This window comes from Brassica rapa, chromosome A02, assembly GCF_000309985.2.
Source record: "Brassica rapa cultivar Chiifu-401-42 chromosome A02, CAAS_Brap_v3.01, whole genome shotgun sequence".
NCBI lineage: Eukaryota > Viridiplantae > Streptophyta > Magnoliopsida > Brassicales > Brassicaceae > Brassica > Brassica rapa.
In genome coordinates, this window is record NC_024796.2 from 10,280,734 (window position 1) to 10,299,424 (window position 18,691).

Sequence of the window (18,691 nt, forward strand, 5' to 3'; positions counted from 1 at the left end):
CATAGATTTAAAAGGTTTAATTGTGAAACTTGATAAAAAGCACCCATCGATTTCTAGGGAGATGGTATTTTCGAATGGAGTTGAGCTAAACGTGGTCTTTATATAGTTTTCAAAAACCCTTAGGTCAGTGAGTACTCGATTGTATTAGTTAACATGTCTTCTGGTCCAACACATATTTAGAGAATAAACTTTATTAATTAGATGAATAAGAAAAAAGAACTTATTTTTGAATAACGAACTAGGTATTTTCATGCACCATGTGCAGTGATAAATTTTTAACAGTTAAAATATATTCTCTTATATTTAAAATAAAATTTATTAATATTATATATTTTATCATTTTTAACTAATATTTAATATAAAGTTGATTATTTAATCATAAAATTAAGAAAAAATAATTTTGTTTATTTTAAATTACATTTAATAATATATATAATATATTTAAAATTCAAATCTCAGATAAATTTTTTATCTATTTATTTTGGATAAATGTACTAAATCAACTTGTATAAAATTACTAAAAAGTTCATATAAAAATTGTATAGTTATTAAAAACTATAGCTAAACAATATTTATAAAATTTTAGATATCTAAAAGAAACTAATGAAATTACGATTAACAATTTATTATTTTTTTTAAAAAGATGTAAAAAAATTTGAAAATATTAGTAATAAAAATTTTATAATTATAAAAATAAACTTAAATAATGTATTTCAAAATTTGTAATGCATATTTCAATATATTTATTTTAGTGATGATTTATGAATTATTACCATATTTTAAGAAGTTTACCAAATATATAAATCAACATTAAATGTAATGTATTAGTTATTGCTATATTCTATAAAGTTTACCAAAACAATATGTCAGTAATAAATGTGATTATCTATGTCATATTAACTATAAGCCATGTCATCAATCTTGTTAGTCATGTCATCATTTTTTTTGTAAAAATGATTGTAAAAAGAACATATGGCAAAATCACTTCACAAATATAGACTAGGAGAACTACATTGAATTATAGAATATTAGTTACATTATTAGTCAATTGAACTTGTCAATCAAACTACAACGAATTCACACCACATTTTATGATTTTAATAACTTCTTTTTTTGCAGTAAGCGCCTATCAAAAAGTCAATTCTTTATATTAATTTATACTAATAAAATGGATCTTTTGAAACTCCATAAAACGTCCACATCAGCAAAAAAAGCTTCTCCCGAAAGATGACATGTGGCATAACATATAGTTTTACATTTTAATATTATTAATTTTCGAAAATTATAAATAATATGGAAACATACAACATAAAATATGAAAAAACTACATTAAACATATGTAAGATTACCATTTTTAACTTAAAAAAAGACGGTTTATCTCCATAATGTAACATTACCGTTTTATAAAAAAACAAAAAACATTATATATAATTTCAAAAATAATAAATATATGTAAACATACAAAATAAAAAATAGAAATACTACATTAAACTTATGTAAGATTACCATTTTACATTTTTATTTAAAAATAATAATATGTAAACATACAACATAAAAATGGAAAAACTACATTAAACATATGTAAGATTACCATTTTTCACTTAAAAAAAGACGGCTTATCTCCATAATGTACCATTACTATTTTGTAAAAAAAATATTATATATAATTTCGAAAATAATAAATAATATGTAAACATACAACATAAAAATGGAAATACATTAAACATATATAAGATTACCATTTTTCACTAAAAAAACGGCTTATCTCCATAATGTAACATTACCATTTTATAAAAATAGAAAAAAACATAAATATAACTATTTGGCTATTTGTCCAAGTTCTTATATTAAACATTGCCATTTTACATTAAAAATGAAAAAATACATTAAAATTTAAACATCTATCTTAAAATATAAAATATAGATACTAACTAAATATAAAGTATAAGAAAGAGAAATACTAAATATATACAAAAATAAATAATAAGTAAATATTATAAATATATAAATATACGAATTATATATACAATAATAAGTAAATGCACAATTTTTAAAAAATGGAAAGAGTACATTAAATATTAAACATTTATCTTAAAATGTAAAATTTGGATATTAAGTAAATAGAAAGTATAAGAAAAAGAAATACACAACTTAAAAACAATGGAAAAAGTTTATTAAGATTTATACATCTATCTTAAAATGTAATATAGATATTACGCAAATAGAAAGTATAAGAAAAGGAAATACACAATTTAAAAAAATAGAAAAAGTATATTAGTATTTAAATATCTATCTTAAAATGTAAATCTTTCTTAAAATATAAAATTATTAGTAAATAGAAAGTATAAGAAATAGAAATACACAATATAAAGAAAAATAAATAATAAGTAAATATACAAAAAAAAGAAATATTAAAAAAATACATTAAATTAGAGAATATTTATTGAAAACCCACATGTATATGCAGGGGTTCACATATTAATCTGGTTTGGAATACATACACTTATGTAACCTAATTCTAAATAATAGAATCTTCTAAAGATATATACAAATCTAGAGAAAATTTCATTATATCTATGATATCTTGGGATCTTTTCTACTCAATTAAAGAGTTTGACCATCAAGTGGCTTTTTTTTAAATCTAACAACCATCAAATTATAATAACCAGGAAGAATAACCACAAAAATCACATTGAAGAATGAGAAACATTCTAGAGTGTCCATCTCTGAATTTTTAATCAACCATCTTATATCTCCATCCCAATGCAGTACAATAACAAAAGAAAAGTTTTAGAAACATTCTAGAGTGTCCAAATTCTCGGCCTAGGTGCTTGGCCCATAAAGCACGGCTCAGCCCATTAGGTCAAACAAACTTAGGGCGAACATATGAAAATGTTTATCTATAAAAGGAGGACAAGAGCAACTAAGGAGGAGATCCAAATCTTATTTTTTCTTGTGACATATTCTGATGACTATAAATTTTTTATCAGTTTCAGTTTTGAAAAACTCTTTTCCACAAAATGCTAACAGTTTCGTATGAGAATATATTGTTGCTTTTATCCACAATTTTCTTATTTTGTTTGTCCTTAGAAAGCTATTGTTGTTTTAAAACTTTTCTTTTGTTGTTGTACTGCATTGAGATGGAGATATAAAATTTATTGAAAACCCACATGTATATGCAGGGGTTCACCTAGTAATCATAAAGGTTGAAATACATACACTTATGGAACCTAAATTCTAAATAATAGAATCATCTAAAGATATATAAAAATCTAGAAAAAAATTTCATTATATCTATGATATCTTTGGATCTTTTCTACTCAATTAAAGAGTTTGACCATCAAGTGGCTTTTTTTTTTAATCTCACAACCATCAAATTATAATAACCAGGAAGAAAAACTACAAAAATCACATTGAAGAAGGAGAAACATTCTAGAGTGTCCATCTCTGAATTTTTATTCGACCATCTTATATATTCATCTCAATGCAGCAACAACAGCCAAAGAAAAGTTATAAAACAAGAAAAGCTTTCTAAGGACAAAAAATAAGAAAATTGTGGATAAAAGCAACAATATGTTCTCATACGAAACTATTAGCATTTTGCGGAAAAGAGTTTTTCAAAACTGAAACTGATAAAAAATTTATAGTCATCAGAATATGTCACAAGAAAAAATAAGATTTAGATCTCCTCCTTAGTTGCTCTTGTCCTCCTTTTATAGATAAACATTTTCATATGTTCGCCCTAAGTTTGTTTGACCTAATGGGCTGAGCCGTGCTTTATGGGCCAAGCACCTAGGCCGAGCATTTGGACTGGTAAGCCGAGCTCCCAAGCCGAGCTGGTGGCGCCGACTATGTGAGGCGAATCCTTTATTTGATGGCTTTTGTGAAAGGATGTAATATTTTAGAAAATTCTATCTAAGTTGGATTTCATATATCCTTTTGATTCTGTTTCTTTATTTGCCAAATATATAGATTCTTTTATACTTTACTAGGATTTTAATTCTTGGCAAATATAGAAGTAAGAGATTTTAACTCTTTTTTAGGTTTTAGCTTTTTTAGTTAAAAGTTGAAATACACAGAAAATTGATATATGAAAAGAAATTCTTCTCTGGTTCTTGTTCATTTGTGACGGGTGGAAATTTCTATGGAAAATATTATTTTTTTCTTAATTGTTTTATGGTGAATTTTTTTAACTGAAAGCAGGCACAGTGAAATTAGAGAATATTTCATGCTAAATCTTATGAAATCAATGAATCAACTACACAATGATATAGTATAGCCAAACTTAAGAAGTAAAAATATTGTTGTACAATAATTTTGGAATTATTTTAAATAATAAATATAAATGTATTAGTTAATATATAAGAACTTGATAGAGGGTTTGAATCTTTCATATCTTACAAATTTGGAGTATAAGACTATTGCAAATGTTGTCTTTCCCCATATTTTCCTAGTTTTTTTTTTGCTTTGCTCTCCATTTGTTCAAAACAAATTGATTTGATTTCGAGTTAATAATACTGAGAATCCATATTACATGTCTCTAGATTTTCCCCATTATTCTAAAAACACCAGAATACATTAGTAGTTTGAATTATGATATTTAGGTTAAATAGCTGGAAACAACTAATCTCAAAGACACTCAAGAACTTAGACACAAATTATTGCCAAATGCAAATTTCATATTAGTATTATACGAGTTTGTAAATTTTAATTTTTTTAGAACTTAGTCAAGTCAGCCTTGAAAAAGAAAACAAGGCTGAGTCAACATTTTGTAGGGCATTAGGTTTAGTTACGGGTTTGGTTTGGTTTGGATTATTTGGGTCTAAGAAAACTTGAACCAAAGTCAATCCAAAAATTAATTTGGTTTGGTTTGGTTTTAGTTCGGTTTAATCTGGTTTTATTTAACCTTGAACCCAAAGTCAATCCATAATCAAAATAGCTATATAGTTAACATTTAAAAATAAAAATAGCCCTGCGCGTAGCGCCTGCTAACTCCTAATACATTCAAATAAGAGTAACCTTTGTTTTGTAAGTAATTACAAAGAAACCAGCCGACGTGTCACTCTATTAAGTACTCTCAAGTTCAATATGTTAACAACCTTTAATTACTAGAAAATTTACATAATATGACATTGAACTCTCTAGGACAGCCCAATTAATATAGCGTTTATACTATACCTTTGTGTATGACACAAAAGTAATGACATAAAAGTAACTGTTTCTTTATCTAACTTTACTACTAGATTTTGATCCGCGCTTTCAAAGCGCGGATTTATTTAATTGACAAATATTTAGTAAATATCATATTTTCATATATTTGTGTTTTATTTTATAAAAGACTTAAACTTTTTATTTTTATTTATCATATTTTATTTTATATGACTATTTATGTTTAAAAACTTAAACTTTATTTATGTAATGAATTAAGTTGGTATAACTTTGATAAATTAATTTTATTATGTGGTTAATATTTTAATAAAAAATTATATACTTTTAATAAAGATTTATACTTTTCAATGAAAAAAATTAATTTTTTATGAATGCTTAAATTATATTAAGAAAAGAAAAAAATAATAATTAAGAATAGTTGAAAAACAATTCTTTGAACTTGGACTCAATGGCCCAAATGGAAAAAAAATGTGAGAATTGGATCTGATTTCTTAATCGGCCCAAATGACCCAAGAGATATCTGATGTGGGCTGGATCCGAAAAAAATGATCTAATATAAAATTGTTATTAATATTACTTGATTGTCCTTAATGAAACATGTAATGTTAGTAAAGAAAAGGGCATGCTAAAGTAAAAAAGACAATAGAATCCTGCTTTAATAGTATAGATGTCCTTATTTAACTTTTTCTCATCGTTGTGTTAAATTAAATTACCTAAAACAAATAAATATTCATATGGTTAGATTAACATTCAGCTAATAAAGCTGTCTTCCAAATGATTGTCAATATCATTATTTGAATAACAAATCTACATTGAATTATAAAATATTGGTTAAATTATTAGCCAATTGAACTTGTCAACCAAACTACAATGAATTCACACCACGTTTTAAGAGTTTAATAACTTCATTTTTTGCACTAAGTGCCTATCAAAAAAATCAATTATTACAAATTTTGTATCTAAGCGTCTATCTATTTATACGAGGTCAACTATGTTTAATAAGATCTATAAGACGTCAACTATGTTTAACAAAAGTAAAGACTATGTTAGTATTTTATTAAAAACGTTTTTAAACTGTGAAGAAAAAAATTTCTTAAAAACTCCCCGATAGATTATGTTGTTAGTTTTTTTCTTCATTACGCTTCCATAATGTAAATTAACCTTGGCTGACTCATTATCGCTGCAACCAAAACAAATATAAGAATCAGAAACACATAACACTAATATAATTCTAAAATCTGATACTCGTTTAAAATTATCTAGTTTTCTTCATCTTTTTTCTCGTCATGAAAATAGTTTCCATTTCAAAACGATATATAGGGAAATCAAAGCGAATAAGAAGAACAAGAAAAAGAACCAAGTTTGAAGAATAAGAGAGGTTGGAAAAATTCTAAACTCTGTAATTCATGTTAAAACATAGTTGAAGTCGTCTAAATCAATGTGTAAAATCTGTAAATTTCAAAAGTTTGTATATTTAATGGAATACAAAATTTAGTTCGTGTATTAAACGGGGATCCAAAATAGTTCGTGTAGTTTATCAGCGAATGAAAATTAGTACGTGTATTTTTAAAGAATTTGCCTTTCATAGTTTAACCACATGTTTAACTAAACACTCACCACTACCGTTAAACATAGTTGATGCCATCTATAACGATGTGTAAAATCTACGTATTTCAAAAGTTTGTATATTTAATAGGCAATAAAAATTAATTCGTATATTAAACTGAAATTCATAATAATTTGTGTATTTTATTAGCAAATGAAAAATAGTTTTGTACTTTTAAGGAATATTTTTCTATCTCGAGGCTTCACCCTTTTTTTAGTTCGGCAGATCACGTTAGAGATTCGCACATAGCTCACCTATCTCTTTCTCACTCTCTATATATATAGGTCTATGTGTAGCAATAGTTTAGCTTTTACAGCCCCAAAAAATTAAGAGATAATATGTGATTGTATCCCTTTTAGACCACCATATTAAACTCCTACCTCAACCGAAGAAGATAATTATATATTCCCGTTTTGGCCCTACAAACCTACGAGTCTACTTCCCCTGCAATCCTATCAACCCACTCACAGACGGTTGTATCAGTGTGTCAGTCAGTGTGTCAGTGTATCAGTCTACTAGATTCTAGCTATCTCTCTTTCCTCTTATAGTAAGCTCTAGCTCTCTTTCTCTCTCTCTCTCTCTTTAATACTGTATCTCATAGGAACAAAAAAGAGAACATTGTTGTTAATCATATTTCTCTTTACTGACTTTGATTTCTAAGTTAGAAGAGAACGTCATCATGGTTTGTTTGATTTTTTTCTTGTTCATCCGGCGGACGAACCCGTCCCAAAATAAGCCGTAAGTAGCGAATACATGTTTTGTTAGATGATACATTGTTTGTTAGCTTATATGTATTTTGATAACAATTATGTTAACCAAGTTTTTACTTAGTTATCTGATACCATTTTATGTTTAGTTTTATCAATTTTTTTCATTTTCTACTCTTTGAAAAGCATATTTCGTAAGTTATTATTATAATAAGACATTGTTACTTAATAAAATAAATAATTGAGAATATACAAATAAACTTTTCATTAACTGATATATGATTTGTTAATTAATAAATTATTTGATAAATTGTTTGTCAGTTTATACATTGTATTGATACATGATTTGTTAACTGATAAATGAGTGGATACATGATTTGTAAGTTAATATATTTTTTTATAAATGAATTACTAATTGATAAATGATTTTTTAATTGATATATGCAGTGTTAGCTGATGAGTTCCAGATGAGTGAATCATTGTCTCAGATGAGTTCCTGGAACACAACAAAGGCTTTCAAATTCTCCATCTTGGTGGTTATGGTTAGAAAATTGCTGATCGAGATATATTTCTGGTTAGCTGCTACGAAAGTGTTATTAAATGATACAAGTTTGTTAACTGCAACAAAATATTACAAAATGTTATTAAATAAGTGATGTTAACCAATACATTATTTGTTAACCGATACATGGTTTGTTAACTGATATATGGTTTGGTTTGTTAACTGATACATGATTTGTTAACGAATATATGGTTTGTTAGTTGCTACAAACTTGGCTACAAAGTAGTGGTCACTCATTTGGTAGAAAGCAATGTATCATATAACAAACTATGTAATAGCTAACAAATTATGTATCAAATATTTTATTTGTTAACAATCATGTACTGGTTAACAATTCATGTATCAGCTAATGACAACTATTTTGTAATCTTGAAAACCATTTATCAATTAACATATTTTTTTCCATAAAATTACTACTTTAAATCTACGATCTTCGTTTTATTTTTTATGGTTTTTTACAAAAACAATGAATCTTTTGGAATCTTCGTAAAAAAATCATCAATGTTTTTTTGATCTTTATATAAAACTGTAAAATTAGTCTGATTTTTTTTTTCTATAAGCTTGAATGATAAATGAAAGAGATGAGAAAGAAAACTAGATTTCTATTAATATGATAAAAAACCATAAAATTAACTCACAAATAAAAGAAAAAATGTAGAGAAAAAGACTAACTACAAATCTATCCTAATTACATCTCTATAGCTTTGACACTATTATGTTTCACCTGTCGTGCGTCAGAAACTTTTGTCAGAAGACAAAGACTGCAAGTCGCAGAGTTTAGTGTCAGATGGGAAAGAAAGTCGCAAGTAGCATCGAAGACATTTTCGTCTATTTCAAACCAAAGAGATACAACTTGAATCTTTTATGTCACTCAATAGATCGAAATCATTTTATGACCTCATTTTAGGATATCTAGCTAATTGTCCCAATAATTAAAGAAGAAGCGATAGATATGGTCGACGCCATTTATCTCTCCAGTGTAAGCATATAGCCCACTGACTACGTATAAAATGTCTCAAAATATAAGCATTTTCGTATTAGTTAATTCATGTTACTTTTAGAAATCAAATCATCAACTTGGTAAATAATCATATAATTTCTTCAAACAAGGACACGTACACGATCGATGTGATGAATACATAATTCTTTTGTTATACAATTTGCACATACTTTACTATATATCGTCTGTATCTGTTCCTTCATGGTTTGTAAAATGTCTTCTTTTATTGCAATTGCATAAATAAATACTAATAATAAACGTAAGATTCTGCAAAATTGGAGATTTTTAAGATGAAAATAAAAAATTCTGAGCTGTATTGAAAATACATTTATTATTTTAACTTAACAGATATTAAAAGATAAAAAGATGGAAGTAGTAGTTGAGAGAAACTAGAATGCACTAGAAAACGTAAAGGGAAACTTCTACTAGTTAGGGGAATTTAGCGGGAATCTAACGGTCTTCACCTGGATCTAGTTACTTTCTGCTACAATGTGGGTGTTGAATAAAAAATTCAACAGTTGAATCCTTACAATGAGGATGTTGAAAAATAAAATTTGATGATGTCGATTAATTGGTATTGAAAAGATTCAACATGTTGAATAAGAAGAAAGTGGAGACCACCGACGACACATGTCACTTTCTAAAGATTTTTGATATTTTGATATTCTCTTACTTATTTAAAACTAATTAATTTCATTATATATTAAATAATTTATTTTTATTTCTTATATTAAAATTTATCTTTTTAAATTATCTATAAATAGATATTAGGTTTATTTAATTTGGATATAGAAAAAAAATTATTAATTAATAAAATAGAGTGTTGAATTTTATACAACAAGACTATTGTAGTAAATAAAAATTGAATGTGTGTTAAATGATGATGTGTAAGAAAGAGAATATGACATTGAGTGTTAAAAGATGAAGTGGAGGGTGTTGAATCTTGAAACCATTGTATATAGTTACGTTTATTACTATATATAATAAAATGTTATATACATATATTTAGAACTTCCTTCATCATTTTTATTTGGAACAAACCAACCAAAACCCACAAACCAATTCCCTCCAATCCCCAAGCCTCATAGCTAGCTTCAGGCTACAGTAGCTGAAGAGTTGTAGCTGAGCTCAGATAAAGGCTGTTCCAATATCAGTACACATTGTATCCTCTCTCTCTCTCTCTCTCTCTCTCTCTCTCTCTCTCTCTCTCTCTCTCTCTCTCTCTCTCTCTCTCTCTCTCTCTCTCTCTCTCTCTCTCTCTCATCACTTCCCTTGTGTATCCATAAATGGAAACAGTGTTAAACATTTTAATTTATATTCAATAGCACACACCCCAAACGAGGGTTCCTCTTATTGTTAACTTACTCTTTAAATGAATTGTGTTTTAACATCATTTGGTATCTCCGACTTTTCATAATTTGTATTTATCCTCACCCCCGTTACTATCGAGCACAACATATCATTAATTAGATCATAGTAATATTTCAACTAGAACGTCGAAAATAACAAAAATAAACACAACAAGCGGGCCATTTGGTTAACACATGTCTGATCCATGGTGTTTAGACATTTCAAGATCCCCTACTTTCTCGACGACCAAACAAAATAAGAGAACAAGAAAATACCCAAAAAAGTAAAAAGGAAGATGACAAGAAAAGCAAAGAAAATATGTTAAAGTTCAGAGTGAGTGATGATCTTGAAACCGCTGAAGAGAGTGATCCAAACGCTGCCGTGAAGCATCACCATCACGAGTTAGTGGCGGTTCAAGCGGGGGCGTACGGATGTTAAAGAGCCACGGCTAGGGCAATGGCCTGTCTGACCAATGGGTGCACCAACGCAAGTGTAGCTCGATTTCAGGGGACAATCGGACATGTTATTAACGTTTGTAGTGATAGAGAGATTAGGGTTTGGAGAGATGCTTTTGCTGCCTCGAAATGTTCTGCTTAAGTAGTAATCGTTGGTCTGGTTGTGAGAGTATTGGTTTGAAGAGTATGGATATGGCGGTTGAAGTGGTTGGGGAACCAAGGTTGTTGAGGAGCTTTCGGCATATACCATTGGTGATGAGTAAACCGACCGGTATATTGTTGGATCTGCGGTATGATATCTGCCAATAAATCCATTTTTTATCACTTCATTCATATGATTGATCATTATAACAAGAAACTTTCGTAACTGTTATATTATTATTTGAAGTTTTAAGATAAATAAGCGTACCCGAAAGGTGTAATTCCAGGTGGGGCTAAGGTATCGTTACGGTAGACCAATTGACGAGCTTGATTTAATGTCTCGGTCTCCCTCTCTTAAAGTTTATTCAACCAAAAGGACATCAAATCTAAACTATTAAAACTGAAGTACAAATAAATCTTAATTCTTAGTTTTCCACAAATATTACTTACCTATGCCACTACCTTATAAATAGCAACTTCCATAAAAATTGTTAAGAAATTGCCTAATATTTAACTACCTAATAAATTTATAAGATATGCAATCATTCATTTATTAAAAAAATCAAAAAGTTAATTTTGCAATCCATAAAAAACTATATAATAGTCAGATTAATTTATTGGTTTATTAAAAATAAAATTGATCAACATGGTTTAAATTTTTCAGAATAATAAAACTAACTCAGTTATATTTATTTAATTAGCATCTTCTAATTTAATTAGTATAATAATGTATGTATTTAGTTTTTAAACGTTTACAAAAATTAAAAATAAATATCCGTGCGGAGGCACGGGTCAGGATCTAGTTAAGTCTTAAATGCAATTAGCTACTATCTATTGGAACTAAGTTGTAGTTGAAACATGGATGTGACATCAATCATCATTTATTAAAGACAAGATTTTGAAATATGGGTTTATTTGCACGAACTATAAAGTGTGAATATGAAATGTGGATTATAACAAAGTTAAGTAAACATGCCTTGTCGGTGGCGATTCATGTGGCCACCAAGGGCTTGGGATTTGCAGAACTTGAGTGAACAAAATCGACATTCGTACACCTTCCCGCTCTCATCTTCCCCTTCTTTACTTCCTTTCTTCTTTCTTTGACCTAATTATCAATATAAAAAAATCCCACACATTAACAACTTCCCCATCAAATTAGTCATTTGGAATCAAAACTTTACCATAAACACACAACAATACCAATACGATTATATAAGTATATATCCACTTTTTTCCTTTTTAATGATAGGATCTCCATGCTACATATAACGAAAAAGCAATTAGGGTTTTCAATGGTAAGCATACCAGAGGAAGAACCTTCCTCCAGCGCTTGCTTATTGCTATCTTTAGTAAAATCATCTGGCAGATTGTTGAGGTCTAAGTAGTTCTCCTCATGCCTCCTGCCAAAAAAAATCAATAAAGATAAGTATGAGTTTAAAGATTAGGAAATTGGAAGATATAATGAAGAAAGTGGTCTTGTGTCTTGTGGGACATATACATAGTGGGAAATAAGAGATTTGCGTGAGATAAGACTTCTCTCGAAGAGCTATAATAGTTGACAGTATATATTATAGAGGACTTTCAGTTGGAGGCTGCACCACAAAAGGAAGATAAAAACGTAGAGAGTAATAAAAAATAAAGAAAGAGAGGTTCGAAAGTTTTCTATCAGTTTATCTGCCACAAATCCTCCCAAATCTCTCTCTGCGTGTTGAAACTAAATGAACAAAGTGGGTCTCGTGACCTTAAAAAGATAGTGTGGGCTTATTAAGGGGTTTTAAACTTTTAATTAAACCAGAGAAAAAGTGTTCTGGTTTGTGGTTTGTGGTTTGTGTTTGTGTGTGTGTGTGTGATAAAAGAGAGAGATGAGAGGGACATTTCCTGAGTGAAAGGAGAGGCTAGGGCTACTAGCCTAGAACCTTTTTTTTTCTTTTTTGAAACACTACTAGCCTAGAACCCTATTACTGTGAAATTAATTCATGTTAGAAAAGACAAACTCCTAATATTTTAAGAAATCAATGAATTTTGGAGCTTTTCTGTGTATATCTAAATACTGAAAATAAAAATAGACATAAATCTGTAAAGTTAGTCATTACATTCGTAAAATTAACCACTAAATACAACCCATAGGTGGAAGAGATAGAAAATTATTTTGTCTTTTTTTTTTTGTCAACAAATTATTTTGTCATTTTCTCGCTGCTTGAAAATTGACAAACTTATCGTAAATCTTTAGAAGTATTTCAAAGAGAAGTTATGACTTCATCTCTTGAATTAATAACCTGGAAATAACACACATAATGGTAGGACGTGTAACGTGTTAAGTGTAAATTATGTTTTACTCTTTTGACCAAAAAAGCACTGTGTACATATATGTAGCGTCTGTTCGAATAATATGATGAAACGGTTGTATTTGATTAGGTTCTCATAATCTAACATATATGTAGCGTCTTAAAAGAAACAAGGGTAGTACTTTGTCAACAATGAATTAAATGTGGAAAGACACATCTAGCGAATCATTGTCTCTTGATAAAGAATCTTTCCTGAATAGTTTGCAGTTTCAAGATGGTCCTTGATGGACTTGTGATCCTCACTTAAACGCACAGAGGAAACAACAAGTAACTAAAAAGAGAATAGATTTTATACTTTTAAGGACAATCGGAGACATTGCTAGTTCTATGGTCCAGCTGCTTTGGACATTAGGTTTTGAGAAGTTTTACACTAATTGTTTGAATATAAATGTAAGAAAATTGATAGATAGCTGGTATTGGTCCCCCATTTATAGATGAAATGTAATGGCGATAGGCCTCTCCTGAGGCTTCCACAAATTGTTTTTTCTACCCTAGGGTTTTGCAAATGGGACATGCAAGTGTTGCTATCACATAAATAATTATTAGGGTCCTTTGTGATCTAAGTTGGATATGCATGTCTTCTACTTTTTCATCTCTTTTTCAGTTCCTAAATATTACATGCTTAATCTTCCTTGTTAATTTTTTAACAGAAAAACTCTTCCTTGTTAACCATATCATCATTTATGTAGAACATTATAATTCTAACAAAGGTCCCTCCACTCCAACCGTTATCTATATTGTTAATATATCTTACAGAGTTATCGTAAGTTGTAAGCTTGATATAAAGGTATGTTCGCGCCGACCTATACAAAATAAATAAATTATATATATAAATATATACATACATATATCTTTTATATATGAACTAAGAAGCATTACAACAAAACATTCTTAAAATCATTAGACAAAAAAGTTGGTACATCTAAATATTGATTATACATTTTATTAAACTAACTATCAATTTAATTAGTAGTATAAAAAATAATATCCTTCATTTTTACTTAAATAAAAGCTATGAAATTACCTAGTGTGATTAACATATAAATGTCAATTAATGATTAAGAATAATACATATTTGATAACAATTTTTGCATCTTCGTTTCTTTTTTTTTAAATTATACCATTAAAAGAAATTAAACAATCTCATTAACCATATAATTAAAAAAATGATTTTTTCTGATTTTGAAATTTTTAAAACGACTATAAATACTAAAATGGTAAAAGTCTCACATTAAAAATTTTGTGATCAGTGATTTAACTTTTTTGTTTAAACAAAATACAAATAATCATAAATCGTATGAATATAAAATTTCATTTAATAGATATTTATATTATATATTTTTAATATCATTTAATTAAATTATATACCATACAAAAATATAAAATATGTTAGTTTCAAAATTTGCATTGAAATATTATTAAGATCTTAATTAATGAGATCTTAATACATAATTATATTTATTGAAATGAAGATTGGAAAAGAAATATGAAGCCAGAGGGATTTCAACAAATTATATACATATATGTATATATAATTTTACAGAATAGTTTGAGCTAAATTTGGCTGCATAATTCTATTTCTCCTTTTTTCTTCGTTTTGCCGCGAGAGAATTATTTTGATTATCTCCATTGAAGATCCGAAAGAGAAGGTTATATGTTTAGTTCAGCCCATTTGAATTCATTTTTGGCTTAGCATAGTTTTAAGAATATATAAAATTTTCTATATAAAATTGAATGTAAAATTATATTATGTTTTTATATACGTAAAATCAATTATGATGAGGTTAACGAAAATGTAAACTCAAATTTTAAACGATTACCACCATCAAATTACTAAAAAAAAAAAAAAAAAAAAAAATATTTAACTTTTTGTGTCATGTCTATACTTTATTAAATTTGAAACATGTTTTCACACGTAGAAGAAAAAAAAGAAATTGAAAATACATAGTTGTTTTAAATTGCAAACATTTCTTTATTTTAAGTATTTAACTCCGCACAGAGTGCTGACTATCACCTATGTTTATCTAATACATCATGAAACGGAGAATTGGTCATTCCGAATCAAAACTAATCATAGTCGACACTAGCCACCAACATATTTGTTTTGTCGTGATTTTGGACCGGTTGGCACAACTACTGTGGATTATGATCCCACTTAAATTTAATCATGAGATATGCAACCATATAACAATACTGCAGTCCATAATAATCTTGTGGATGGATGATTCATACCGGAATTAAGAGACAGGAATTTGAATCTTTCCACTATATTGTACTTACGATTGGCCATCGTAACCGTATTAAATAAGCAAGAAGCCAAGAATATCCGAGTTTTGCACCAACGCTGAGGATTTCTTTTTATGAATCATGAATGTCAAAATTTATTCACATCAAAAACAATTGTACAATAAATAAACGTGACCTTGTTTGAAATCAGGGTTCTAAATCATGATAAGTAATTCGAAAATTGTTAAAGATTCCTGTGGAGGAGGATTTCCCTTTCGTTTCAAACGAAAAATGTTTCATCCGCATAAAATACATGAAAGTATAGAGTACAAATTTGAATCGGGGACTGATTAATTTAAGTTTTTATGATGGGGCACCAAAGATATCGAGGATTTTTTTTCATATTTAGGATTTGCATACTACTTATGAGTGAGAACAGAACACCCAAAAAAGTAGAGTAAGTGAGTGAGTGATGAGGAGAGAGAGAAGGGATCAGGTGAGAGAAGGACCACACTACTACTCCAAGACTGTCACAGCTAGTAAGCTAGGACTTGCAGTCTCACCCTCTTCATGTAACACCTGCAACTCTCTTTCGGACAATCATACTTTTTCACTCCTTTTTCTTACGTGGTCCTCCCCTTCCTTTTTTCATTTTTGTTCTTTTTTACAGTTTCCTTCTGTATTTTAGATGGTTAATTACACAAATTTGCTTAGTACAACTCCAAATAATATGAGCATAATCAACGAATTTGTGAATCAATAAATATAATAGCAATAATAACATGCATGGTCAAATTCAGGCTGTAGTAACTAGGATTTTGGAAGAACTCAAGAATAAAATTTTCATTCTCAGACTAGGAGAGTATAACTATCTCCTCCACATTCACCATGAATCAACCCGTAAATAGGGGTTGCAAATAATTGTGGTATGTTGATGATTATGTCAATTAAAATACTCTATAATCATAAGAAAATATAAATTATCAAAACTTTAATAGTATTTAATATAATATATAAATGACATTGTGTTATTTTAAAAATTTAATAGTTTATAAAAATCAAAAATGAATAAAATTTATGTATAATTTTTTTAATTATTGTAAAAATTAATACCTAAATAGTAATAAATTGTACCTATAATTATCTAGTTTATTTGATATTATAAATATTTTTCATTTTACAGATTCTATGCCATAAATAGTAAAAATATAGAATTTTATTCTTATGTATAAAATTGTTTTCGTTATTTTTTCAAATTCTTTAGAAATAAAGTTAAATAATGACTGATAAAATTAGTAGTATTTTGATGTATTCTTTACTTTTGAAACTAAAGCTACATCATAATTGATAAGATTTGATGATTTAAAAATAAATAAAAATAAAGAAATGAGATAAAACCTAACTAATTACTCATATTGATGCTACATGCATGATACACTCTCAAGTGAACTTTTCATAGGGAAGCAAATATAAAATCAAGCCAGGTTATCTTCTTATTATCTATATTATACTAAAAGGAGAATATAAGCTCCTCTTAGAGTGTCCACGTAGGCACAAAAAATTGTCCAATCAGAGAGTCCGAAGTTGCCACGTCATCTCATTTATTTTTTCGTAAAAAATGAAAAAACAATGCAAAGGCAAGGATCGAACCCGGGTTAGTATGACATAAATATAGTGCAGAAACCACTAAGCCATTGAAACTTTCTTGAACACATATACAAGAATCACTAAATATATAATCACAAACTTTGTTGCCACGTCATCTCATTTATTTTTTCGTAAAATTAACAAAAAAACTAATAAAAATTAAACTATGATATATCAATTGAAAGCTTCTTAGATAATATTAATAAAATAGTAACCGATAATTAGACAAATTTTATTTTTTTTGCCAGCCAAAAGTTTATTATTAATTAACATCAGTTATTTCAAGATGTTTAAAAAAGAATGGAATTAAATGATATATGAACTACGAATAGTAGTACTTTGTAAAGTTGACTTAGATAACACATCTGCACATCATTTCCAATCATTTTTATGCCTAAATTAAATTTCTTCAGAACAGTTATTCCACAAAGAGATCGTATAAGATATTGTTTTGATATTCAGATTTTTTTCTTGACTGTTAAGAAGATTGATAACTGTAAAAATGTCTCCTTCGAATATTATATGTCTATAACCGAATCCCCGACATGAGACAACTTTGTTTAAAAAGTAAATAATTTAATTTTTCTTATATTATATAATAAATATATATTATTTACTGATATAAAAATATAGTTATTAATCTATCACAAATATATATGCAAATATGTGAATCAAGTACAACAATCAAACAACATAATGATTTCCACAAAGAAAATTTAAAAAATATATTTATGTTATGTAATCTTATTTTATATTCTTTAAATAATATAATACAATATTATACATTATTTTTTAGAATTTAGAAATACATATATATTAGTTAGACAAATTAAGCGATAATTAGACAAATTTAATTTTTTTTTTGCCAGCCAAAAATTTATTATTAATTAGCATCAGTTATTTTAAGATGTTTAGAAAGGATGGACAAAAAAATAGGATGGACATAAATAATATATGAACTATGAATAGGACTTTGTAAAGCTGACTTAGATAACACATCTGCACATCCATTTCCAGTCCTTTTTGATGCCTAAATTCAATTTCTTCAGAGCAGTTATTCCACAAAGAGATCGTATGAGATATTGTTTTGATATTCAAATTTGTTTCTTGACTGTTAAGAAGATTGATAACTGTAAAAATGTCTCATTCGAATATGATATGTCTATAACTGAGTCCCCACATAAGACAAGTTTGTTTTAAAAGTTAATAATATTATTTTTCTTATATTATATAATAAATATATATTATTTACTGATAATAAAAATATAGTTATTCATCTATCACAAATAACTATGCAAATATGTGAATCAAGTACAACAATCAAACAACATAATGATTTCCACAAAACAAATTTTAAAAATATATTTATGTTATGTAGTCTTATTTTATATTCTTTAAATAATGTAATACAATATTATATTTTATTTTTTAGAATTGAGAAATACATATAATATCTTATCCGCGCGTAGCGCGGTTGAAAAAT

The 18,691-nt window shown here is 27.6% G+C and overlaps 1 pseudogene; it reads right to left on the minus strand.

Annotated features, from left to right (window-relative positions):
• Positions 1 to 4,369: 4,369 nt before the first annotated feature.
• LOC103852486 lies at positions 4,370 to 17,308 on the minus strand (annotated as a pseudogene).
• Between the last annotated feature and the right edge of the window lie 1,383 nt (positions 17,309 to 18,691).